General features: G+C 36.1%; 1 pseudogene; it reads right to left on the reverse strand.

Moving 5' to 3' along the window:
- Positions 1–1,957: 1,957 nt before the first annotated feature.
- LOC116158352 (ATP synthase F(0) complex subunit C2, mitochondrial-like) lies at positions 1,958–11,732 on the reverse strand (annotated as a pseudogene).
- Positions 11,733–11,797: the final 65 nt, after the last annotated feature.

The raw sequence follows: 11,797 nt of genomic DNA on the forward strand, positions 1-11,797 counted from the left end.
GCCCTTGGATATCTTGTATTATTTCTGAGTAAGGCTGGAATGCTTGAAAAAATGCAGAGCAAATGAAACTTGCATTATGGGATTCCTTTTAGGTCCTAACTTATTTTTTTAATTCAAATGAAAACCTTCTTCTATTTACTTTATTATGAACAGATGAATAGTCCAGTTTATTAACAGACCAATTAAGTGATTTCATATCCTTCCTACCAGTATATTAATTTTTGTGAAGTGTTCTGATGAAAATTTTTTAGCTTAATCTGGGTACTGTTAGATTTACCTTCATTTGCTACCTTTTCTTTTTTAACCTTAAATCTCAAATTACTTTTATTTCTTCCTCTTCTTTTTTAAAAGTAGCAAGTATATGATACCATTCTTTTAATTTTAATTTGTTTGTTAATAATAAAATATATTGGGTAGTACTCCTTTTTGAAGTTACTGAGTAGTATCTTTCAAAGTAGACTATAAATTATATGTTACATTTAAAAGAGATGCCATTAAAATTTGTCCTTTTGTTTTCACTTGCTCATAACCTCATTCACTTGTTTTTGTACACCTAAATTTTACTAACTTTCTCCTTTTAGCATAACTAGGGGCAAAAATTTTAACTACTGACTTTCTAATATTAATCCTTTAAAAACTGATAGTTGAAGAAGACAGAAAGCTTCTCCAATTATGCATAACTATCATTTAAATAACAAAATATGTTAACTCTTAACAATGACTAAATTATAACTAGTAATTTGATATCCCTTCATATATTGAAGATACAACACTATATATGCCATCCAGAACTTGGTTGAATTGTGGTACTTATTATTATATCAATAGAAATTAGTGCTTGTTAATAGAGCTCCTATAATTTTTTTCTATTTGTATTTCCTTGGTGGTTGGAATAGATAAAGCAATTTGGTACAAGATACAGAATCATGATATCCTACATCTAACCAATTTTTAGAAAATCCCATTTTAAGTTGATGGTTAGTTAATGAAAAAGGTTTATGACATTGATTTAGCAGTTATAACATTGCCTATCTCATGATGCACAACTGTTGAGAGAAAAAAAGATGGCCGTAGAATTCTGCTACATCTTAGTCTCCAGTGTTATTTTTGGACTTTTGAACACCAGCCTTCCTCTGCTACCTATTACATCAATGCCATGCTATGCCTTTCTTCAAATTAAGATTAGTGTTGTCTAATTATCATAGGTCTCATTCCATTTTACTAGTGTCACCATTAGGCTTGAGTTCTTCTGTTTACTTTTGCCTCCCTGTTCTCTTTGTCATAATACCATTTCTGCTTAGCCATTAGAAAGCTAAACTTCATGAATACTTCATCTTTCTTATTGTCCCTCATGTTTTTCTCTATCAACCAGGATGAATACTTTGTAGTATAAATTGCTTCTATGTTGAAATACTTTTGAAAAATAGTAACTTAATATTCCAGAGTTATTATACTTGCTGTTAAGTGAATGGATATTTAGACTTCAGTAGGAAGCTATTGAAATGATTGATTTTGATCTAATGAAATGGGTAAATATTTTTATAGCCAGAGGCTCGTGATAAAATGCAGTAATTTGTGTTTTTTAAAAAACAGTTTTATTGAAGTATAATTGACATACAATAAACACAAAGTGTATAATTTGGTAAGTTCTGACATTTGAATACACATCTAAAACCATCACACACTCAAGACAGGAACATACCTGTCTCTCCCCCAGAATTTCTTATGCTCCTTTGCACTCCATCCTGCCTTCCCTTCCCAAACAACCACTGATCTGTGTTGTAACTATAGAATTGTTTGTATTTTCTGGAGTTTTATATACAGTATGTACTTTTTTTTTTTTTGATCTGCCTTTTTTTTTCTTTTTTTAACACCTTAATATGGTATTTATTTGGCTCCCATTTGTCAAACCCTAAGCCAACCATTTTCCCTAGGCTGCCTGGGATGTACAGGAAAAGAAACATACAGGGCAGATTAGGCATGGAAGAAAGAACTATGGGAGGTGGAGAGGGCTCCTTAACATGGCAAAGAGAATAGAAAAGACCACTATCAGGGGAAAGAGCCCCATAGCCTCAAAGAGGGCAAAGCCCAGAACGGCACAGGAGAAGAGCTGTTGCTTCAGAGAAGAGTTTCTGGCATAGCCAATAATGGCTCCCAAACCCAGCCCAGAGCTAGCCATCCCAACTGTGGCAGGCACAGCCCCAGTGAACTTGGCTGCTCTATCAATGTCTCTGAAATGGCACTGGGTTGGAAGTTATGTCTAAGGATAAGTGAGGTCAAGGGCGCTAAGGCTGGCAAGTTGCTAAGGTTCTCACTTGTCAGCATCTTTAGTTGTTTCATCACTACTGCAGACACTGGTCGGCTTGGCAGCTCAGGGGTGCTCCTGACCAGGGAAGGGAATGAGAGGCTATGGTAGGAAAACTGCCCTCAGTGCAGAGAGCATTCTGACTTCTTTCACTCAGCATAATGCTTTTGAGATTCATTTCACATCATGTTTCAATAGTTGATTCTTTTTATTGCTCAGTAGTATTCCATTATATGGCTATAACACAAATTTCTTATCTACTCACCTGTTGATGGATATTTGGGTCATTTCTAGTTTTTGTTTATTATAAATAAAGCTGCTATGGACAGTCGTATACAAGTCATTGTATGGACATATATATCCTTTCCTTGTGGGCCAATGCCTAGGAGCGATATGCACAGGATAGTTGAATCATATGGTAGGTGAGTGTTTAACTTTTTAAGAAGTTGCCAAACTGTTTTCCCAAGTGATTGTACTAATTTATTTCCACCAACTGTGTATGAGAGTTCCAGTTTTTACACATCCTAGTCAACACTTGGTAAACTCAGCCTTTTTAAATTCAGCCATTCTAATAGGCTGATACTGCTGTCTCATTGGGATTGTAATTTGCATTTCCCTCGTGACTTGTGATGTTGAACATCTTTCCATATTCTTACAAGTCATCTGTATATGTTCTTTGGTTAAGTGTCTGTTGAAATCTGCTCTTTTTTAATACTGAGTTTTTAAATTTCTAATGGTTGAGTTTTGATCTTGACTAGAAGTGAGAGTCCCAGCATTCTGGTTTTAAGAATCCCTCCAAGGAATCCTGATGCATGTTAGAATTTGAGAACCATAGAGATATCTGAATTTAATGTTAGATGATTATTTCACTATCAACCATTATTTACCATGAAGACAGAATTACATGAGTCAGTAAACCTAATTTTTGGAGGAAAAATCTTTGTGAGTAAATTCATTTCTGTTTTGTAGCATGGACGGTATGTGAGTAATTGTGAGACACTTGTAATAGTTATACAGCCAGGACAGAAGGAGATTTGGATAAGGGGAAGAAGGTCTTGAGTAATAATCTTATTTCACTGATGTTGTTATGGTATATACTGGTCTTATGGTATAAAGCAGACATTTAGCTTTAAGCTACCTAATAATTTCTTTAATTGTGATTAAACAAAAGATCACATTTCTGGGAGTAGTTGAAACCATAATAAAATCTAGGTTTGCTCTAGTTGGGGGAGGAGAAGCAAATGACTCCATTTGGGCCTGCTTCTTTAACCATTCCCACCCTCTTGATCATAATCTCAGTCTAACTGAGAAATGTGATCAGAAATTAAGGCACTAGTGCCACTCTCAGCTACTGCTCTGCAGCTCTGTCAATTTTTGGTATGGCATGCAAAGGTTATGGTTCATAATCCTTAAATTGATTACTCTCTTCGCTTCTTTTCTGTTGTTCCAGTCTTGGGGAGATCATTTGTATGGTGGTTAGTGGCATGCATTTAAAAGCACGGGGAGAATTATTATGATTATAATAAGCAGGATAATTCCCAATGTTTGGAATGCACTTTGAAGATATGGTCCCCAAGACCCAAACCTAACAAAGACAGACCCCATTCAGAGTCATCTGCTTCAGCCAAGTGGATTGCTTAATGTATGGAACTGACTTTCAACTCCCCAAGAAGTGTTAAATCCAGGTAGAACAGGTGGTGACCAGTAAAGCCAAGTAAAATAAAAATTTTTATACTTGATGCCGATAACTCTAGAAAAATGCCTGTTTTAATTAAACCAATAAACTTAAACTAGCTTTTATTTATCCTAGATCACACAAACTTGAAACAGTTCGGTTAGTATCTGTATTTCTGATTTCAGAATACCTAATCCTTCATTTTTATATATATTTTTTTATATATATATTTTTATATATATTTGCAGTTGTTTGTTTTTAAGCCAATCAAATACAGCACTTTATAAATTAATTTTGATAATACCACCCAGAGGTAGAGAATATCACACATTTACAACATATGTAAATATAGATACACACAGACCTTATAGTTACTAATATTTCTGTAAAAGTCATAAGTTGTTTTTTTTTTTTTTTTAACGATCTTTGCCCCTTTGGATAAGAATTATCTCCTTGACATTCACATCTCAAAGAATGGCTTCTAGGTCCTAGAGAAAATGGGAGTATAAAATCTACATCACAAAGGCACAAAGTATCCAAGTTTTCTACAAGATGAAGTCTTGCGGGCATATTTGCAGGACAATTCTGTTTCTAATGTCACAATGTCTACAAGTATTTTAAGATGAAGAGGGGAGGTTTTAGGATTGACAAAAAAAGACTGACACACTCATCCACCTGTTGTTAGAATGCCTCTTTCCCTTTGGGTACATTTAGCTTAGGAGAGAAGGTCTTAAAAAATGCCTAGCAGGCCTTGAATATCAGCTTCTCTCATTTGGCCACATTTCTAATACTAAAATTATCGAATCCTTTCGAGTATCTTGCCAGGTTTCATCTGGGACAAACAGTAAATATTTCTGATAGTATTAAATAACATCATCAAATTAAATTTTTGTTTCCCCTTGGCTGTTTAAGGAAATACATGGCAGTTTGCCAGAAAATCTCTTGGAGTTTCATCAACTCTCGGAGGGACCCATATGGAGGCATTTAAGTTGATGTTGAAGAACTTACATAGGGCTTCTGAGGACAGTTTTCTCCAGTGTCCCTGTTGATTACAATTGAGACATCGTTTTGGGGGCCAATGTTTTGATGAGGAACTCCTCAGAGGGTATAATGGGTGAGGCCTAGGTGTTGTTTTAGATAACTTTAGTGTCTAATTTTTTATTAGCCTTTGCAACAAATATTTCAATGAAGCTAGTGTGCAATTTTGAAATCTTTTAGAGGCTTCTGCATACTAATTAAAATAGGTATATCATTCTGTTTGTTTGATATGGGAACTCTTGCCTTTAAGTGTACTTTTTAAATGAATTTGGAACATTCCTCATAATGGTCATTGCAATTCTAGGTTAATTTTAGTAAGACTTTACCATTTTGGTAAATAACTGCTGCTTCCAGGACCATAATTCTTAATCATAAAATGAGCAGGTGTATTTGCTCAACTCTTTGTATATAACGGATCCCATTTCTTTTAGCTGATCCTTTGGGTTTCCCTGAGTCAAACTAATCAGCTTCTGGGTACTTCCAAGATTCCCATTAGCACTAGCCTTTATTTAATGTACACCTAAGGCCTCCCACTGGACCCAGTCCAACTCTGGCTGATAACCACCAACAGTTCCCACTGAAGTTTGGACTGGGGAAAGAAATGAACCAGCAAACCTCTGCGAATAGGAACTACAAATTGATTCCAACAAATGGAGAACTTCACTGCCACCAAAAGTTCCCAACATGAAATTCGGGGAAAGATTCCAAACAAATGGGGAGTTGCAGACTAAACTGTCAGCAGTTCCCAACGTGGAATCCAGTGACAGAGCTGAGGGCTGGGGTTTTCCATATGGGGAATTTTGGTCTGAAAGTCTACGAGCGTGGCTCAGGGCAGAACCCCCTACCAGCTCAAGCTGACCTGCCCAGCTAAAACACAAAAAAGAGCAAGACCTCAGTGGGGAGGAACTCACTGATAGCCATGGGAAAAGGCAAGAAAGACAGTGAACTCAAAGGATTTGAGGCCACCACATCTGTTTTTCATTGTCCCTGAATGTCTTCAGAAGTTTGCTTTGGATCCTGTCCTGTTACCAATCTATTAAAAAACAAAAATTCAGTTGAATTAATTTGAAGATCTAACTAGCTTTTATTCAACGATTCATGAATCTGGTAGCATTCTAAACAGGTAAATAGAAGGGCTCTCTGAGGGGCTATACAAGATGGAAGATTTTATAGGCAGAAGGAGTGGGGGACAAGAGAAATTAGCAAAAGAAAAGAAAGGATAGTTTCAAGCTAGGCTGTCTTCTTTTGGGGGAGAAAAGGAGTGGTAGGAGTCTTTATCATGTAGATTACCTCACTATTGTTGATCAGTAAATTTCAGATTGACTGTCTTAAAGGTCACATTTCTGGGAGGGGTTGGAACTGCAGTTAAATCTTAGTTTGCTGTGGTAGGATGGGAGCCTGGAGTGATACACAAATAATTCCATTTTGAGCCTGCTGCTTGTTTTAACATGTGAAACTTTTATAAATGTTAGGTGATAAATACAAATCTTAGTGGAATTAGTGGTCTTAAGATATGTGCCTGCCATAAAATCATTCTTCTTTAAAGTTTCCAGAAAACTATAGTACTACTAGTTCTTCTGGAAGTCAGAAATGTAACTGTTATAAATACTTTGAAGGAAGCTAGTCAAATAATTGCATTCTCTATTTTTAAAAAGTTTCCTGCAAGAAACTTTAAAGTAGTTTTGTGAAGGAAAAGCCCAGCTGGGCTAACGAGCTAAGTCACAAATCTAAGTGTGATAAGTGTCGGTTTACTGATCTAAGTTCTGCTGGGCTAACTCATAAATCTGAAGTTTAATGTCAGTTTACTGGGCTAACAAGCTAACTCGTAAATCCAAGCTCAACAAGCGTCAGTAACGTGATCTGTTTCAAATTGATAAGCTCCAGTGTACTGATTCCTTGCTTTTTGTTGTTTGAGCCTTATTGGCTAATAGCCCCATACTTGTAATTAACCCTATAAAACCTTATGTGCACGTCTTGGAGGTGCTCAGAGCTTCGGAGCAGAAACCCCTCTGAGCCCGCCGGTGTAATAAATCTGAGTACTCTAACCCTCCGAGTGGTGCTTGTTTCTTGGCTGGCCTGTCATTTCCGTAACAGTTTAAGACTTACGTATACAATTTATGCCACCTTTATGAAGCTAATAAATCAGCGGATGTATTTTATATTGGAGAAGTAGGTGAATATTGACTTAATAAAGGCAGGCAGACTTAATACTCTAAGTTAGCAGTGTTTACCAAAATTATTAAAAACCAAACAAAACCCTGACTCCTAAGTAGGATAAGGGTGTAGATGCAGGTATACAGACGCTCTCACAAAATCAAATGGAATAAACTAAAAAAAAATTTTTTTAAAGAAGACTTAATAAAAGACACTGAGGTAACAAGTTTGGCCAAACTATCCAAAGACTCTGGGAAGTCACATACCATTCCCCTCCTGGAAGAGGAAGTAGGTGGTGGATGAGATTCTTAGCAGAAACATAGATACTCGTCCACTATAGCAGACAAATAACAGTGTTCAGAGAATGCAAACTTTAAACAAGTGATGAACTAGAGACAAAGAATGAGATAAAAATGGATTTTATAGAGGTTGGGGGGAAATGAGGGCAAAAATTATACTCCTGTACAACTAACAAGTGGACTAGAAACAGCTGAGTCATTCTTGAAGAGAACAGAGTGACACGGATTAAATTGTTGAGAGGATTAAATGGGATAATGCATGTTATTCACAATGCTTGGCTATAGTAAGTACTCAGTAACATTTGTTGATGTTATTAAATATTAGCGCTATTTATAGAATTCATACTCTGAAAATTTCAAAGGAAGTGATGTGGTTTACTTAAGAAGTCTGCAGTCTAACTGGACATAAGCAATCAGCAAAATAACTACATTATTAAACCTAGGGTACTGGAACATATGAGACTATATGAGATATACACATATGAGACTATAAAGATCTCATTTAAAAAATCAAAGATGAAGAAAACGATACCTACTGTAGTGTGTTGTTTAGGAGCACAAGCTTTAGAGTTGGAGCAACCTTATAATATCTTCCTCAAAGTTGTTAGGATTCAATGAAGTACAGGACTTGGTATGTGGTAAGTGATCAATAAATGACAGCAAATTTCTCTCTGGGGCTAAATTTTCTCACTTTTAAAAATGAGAAGGCAGTTTGTATAATGGTTCAGGGTGTTGACATGAGAAAAAATGTATTCTTATCCCAGTTCTGCGGCTTATTATAACTTGGGCAGGTTACTTAACCTCTCTGACACTGATTATCCTTATCTTTACAATGGAGACATTTCAGTGGGTCATTAATATCCTATTTTGTAACCTCCACTAGCTTCTTGATGTGTAGCATATCTTAAATGGAAATATGAAAAATCTATTGTGACCTCTTCATTTGTTTTTTTGGTTAAGGTTTTAGAGGCTAGTGATGGAGATCAGAATTCTACGATCTGTTTTGCTTACTAAACAGCAAATATGGATTAAGTTTTGGAAGAAGTTATGAGGAAGGGGACCCATTTCATTTGTCTTGGGAAATTTAGAAAGTCAATTTATAACTCACCCTTAGAATCTTAAAATCTGATTCACCCTCAGAACCAGGTGGACCTTTAGAACCAGAGGAAACTTATTTTAAGGAATTCTATATAAAAACTCAAAACAGACATAAAGGTTACTTAAAGGATACAAGAATTTTCTTTTTTTAATCTAGCAAACATTCAAAATGCAATTTTAAGTTATTCAACTGTTAAGCAACTCTTTACATGTATTTCTACTGAAAAGGAAGTTTTCTTCTCAAGGGAGATACAGTCTTTAATTCCATTTAAGTTAAATTCTAGGAAAATGTGTGGATCTCTCAGGTAATTGCATAGACCTTCAGTTATTACAAAATTAAATAGTATTTGGTGGCACACCAGAAATTAATAAGCATTTCTATTAAATTGCTTTTAAAGAGTTTAAAATCTTGAGTGGAGAAAACCAATTGCTTTCCCTTTGCATTTCCCCGGTATTCTTCAAATGCTGTATATTTAATTACATTTGATTTCACTTTGCTTAAAACTATTATTACTGGCACATTTGGAAATTAAAAAAAAAAGGGGGACAGGGCAGAATAAACCACTGTAGTCTATGAAGTGGTTTTTACCTTACTCACCTGAGTAAAGAAGGATTTGGCCTCGATCGCCCAGGGTCACTTCTGAGAAAATCAGTTTTTGAAGAGCAGTTCTACCAAGTGGAGTTTTACTCAGTAGGCCTTCAGCAATACAAAGCTTACTCTTTCTGAAACATTGCAGGTTTTTCTTATCTTTTTCAACTCCATCCTGCAGAATGCACCAGCTGGAATAAAAAACTACAGAACCGCCTAGGACCACACTATTAGGAAAAGAGATTAAATATTTATCCTGGCAACGGGCCTAATAACTGTCTTAATTTACCAAACTGTAGCAAAGCAAAACGAAAACTGGAATATCTGGGCTAGTAATCATGAGGAAAAGACACAAAGGGGGATTTAAATATTTTTTTTAAGAAACTGATGTTTCCAGTTTTATCCATTATGATGCTGTAATGAACACTGAACACGTTACAAGTGTAACATAGGAAACTTGAGGGAAATTTTTTTACCAGAAATGACTGAAAGTGGAGTTTTGATCAAAGAAATGCATGTTTTACAATTTGATAGATCAGTTAAATAAGTTATCTTACATGTATACAATGAAATGCAGCCCTTAAAAAAGAATGAATTAAATCTATAAGTAATGATATTTAAAAATTGCCACAGTATATTATTAAATTAAAAAAGGAGTTGCTTAGCAGTATGAAATCCCATTAACATTTATATAGAGTTGTTAGTATTTCAGAGAGGAAAATCTGGAAGATTAAGTGTTCAACAGTGGTGAATTTATTCATCAAATTAAGATTATTTTTAAAATTACTTAAGTAGTACATGAATAAATTCATCTTATAAACATAAATTCATATACATCCATAAACACTTGTACTCAAATGTTCAAACAGTTTTATTCATAAAATCCCCAAACTTTAAACAACCCAAATGAGCCATCAATTGGTGAATGGATAAAGAAACTGTGGTATAGCCATACAATGGAATATTACTCAGCAATGAAAAAGAACAAAGTATTCATACATGCTATAAATGGATGAATCTCAAAATCATTACACTAGGAGAAAGAGGACACACACAAAAAACTGACTACACACTGTATGATTCCATTTACATGAAATTTTGGAAAGGCAAATCTATAGTGACAGCACATCAATGACTGGCCAGGATCTTAAAGTGAGGGAAGAGGATTACAAAGGAGTATGACAGAACTTTTTGGGTTAATAGAAATGATAAATATCATGGTTATGGTATTCACTAAGTATACATGTTAAAATTCATAAAATTGTACACTTAAAATTGGTGAATTTTATTGCATGCATATCTCAATAAAGCAGATTTTTAAAAGTATAGATAAAGCTCTCTTTTGACTACCACCCCAGAGGTTCCCTCCCTCTCTGGGAAGGTGCTCTCTCTCTACACAGGTAAGCCAGGTGACCACTATCACTACTGCAGATTGTACTTCAAAGTTCTTGTTCACCTTTATACACACACACACACACACACACACACACTACCCAGGGGAAATCTACATTTTTATATTACTTTACAATACTTAGTCATTATTTGGCTTTTTCCAGTAACTGTATATTGGGTATCTTTTCATTAGAATTTATAGTTCTACATCATTCTAACTCCTGAGAGTATTCCATAGAATGCATATACCATATGCTATTCGGCTATCCCTCTATCATTCCACCATATTTGAGTATCATGGTTTGCCAAGTCCAGTGAATACAACTAATGTGAAAACGGAGTAGTCTGGCCCTTTTAGCTTTCTCAGACAAGTGGGACAGGGGAACAGGGTTGTAAACAGTTAATATTACATGGGAAATTATAACTATGAAGACCAGTTATGACTTTTTGAGCCTGAGTAATTTATTGTCAGATGGTCAAGAATGTATTTTCCAAGGGAGTTACATTCTAATCCTAAACTACAACAATATGGAGGAAATACGTGGGAGGTGGGGAAGCTTGTGGGGAACTTAATTTTTTATACATTTTTAAAAAACAAGATGTATACCTTATTTTGTAATAAGGAACATGAATATCATAAATATTTTTGAAGTGAGGAGGCTTTCCACTTTCTCAACACAGGGACTAAATCTTCCAAGCTTCTGAAGAGAAAAGAAAAGCAAGCCTTCCTCGTTGGCCTCTCTTTAAAAACTGCAATAGTCGATGAAAATGTCTCTGAGCTTTCTCGTCTTGACAGAAGATTAGGGATCTTCAGGATGGCCTGGCGTTGGAAGGGTGGCAGAAAGGGGTTGAAGCGTTTTGGTCTAGCTTCATAATGGGTTGCTAACAGCCTCTTCGTCTGCGTATCGGCTTTCAACAACTTATCTCCTGTGAAACCAGGGCCCGTCTTCACCCCTCCATTAGGGCCTGTAGGTGAAACGTGTACCTTGTTGGGACCAGGAAATCCCCAAAGCGCGTTGAGTGGGAGAGGACGCCCAAAGGGCGGAACGAACGGAGGTTCACTACCTCACCCATAATGCACAGCCCGCTTTTGAGAGAGCAAGGACTGCAACCTCCAGTATGCATTTCTTTGGGCGGAAGCGTCTCTCCTTGAATCTGATTGGAGGTGACGAAGCGAGGCATTGTGGGGCTGTGTCCGTACACAAGGCCTAACTGGCCTCGCCCAGCTCCAGGAGCCACGTCCGGGG

The sequence above is a fragment of the Camelus dromedarius genome, chromosome 17 (genome assembly GCF_036321535.1).
Source record: "Camelus dromedarius isolate mCamDro1 chromosome 17, mCamDro1.pat, whole genome shotgun sequence".
NCBI lineage: Eukaryota > Metazoa > Chordata > Mammalia > Artiodactyla > Camelidae > Camelus > Camelus dromedarius.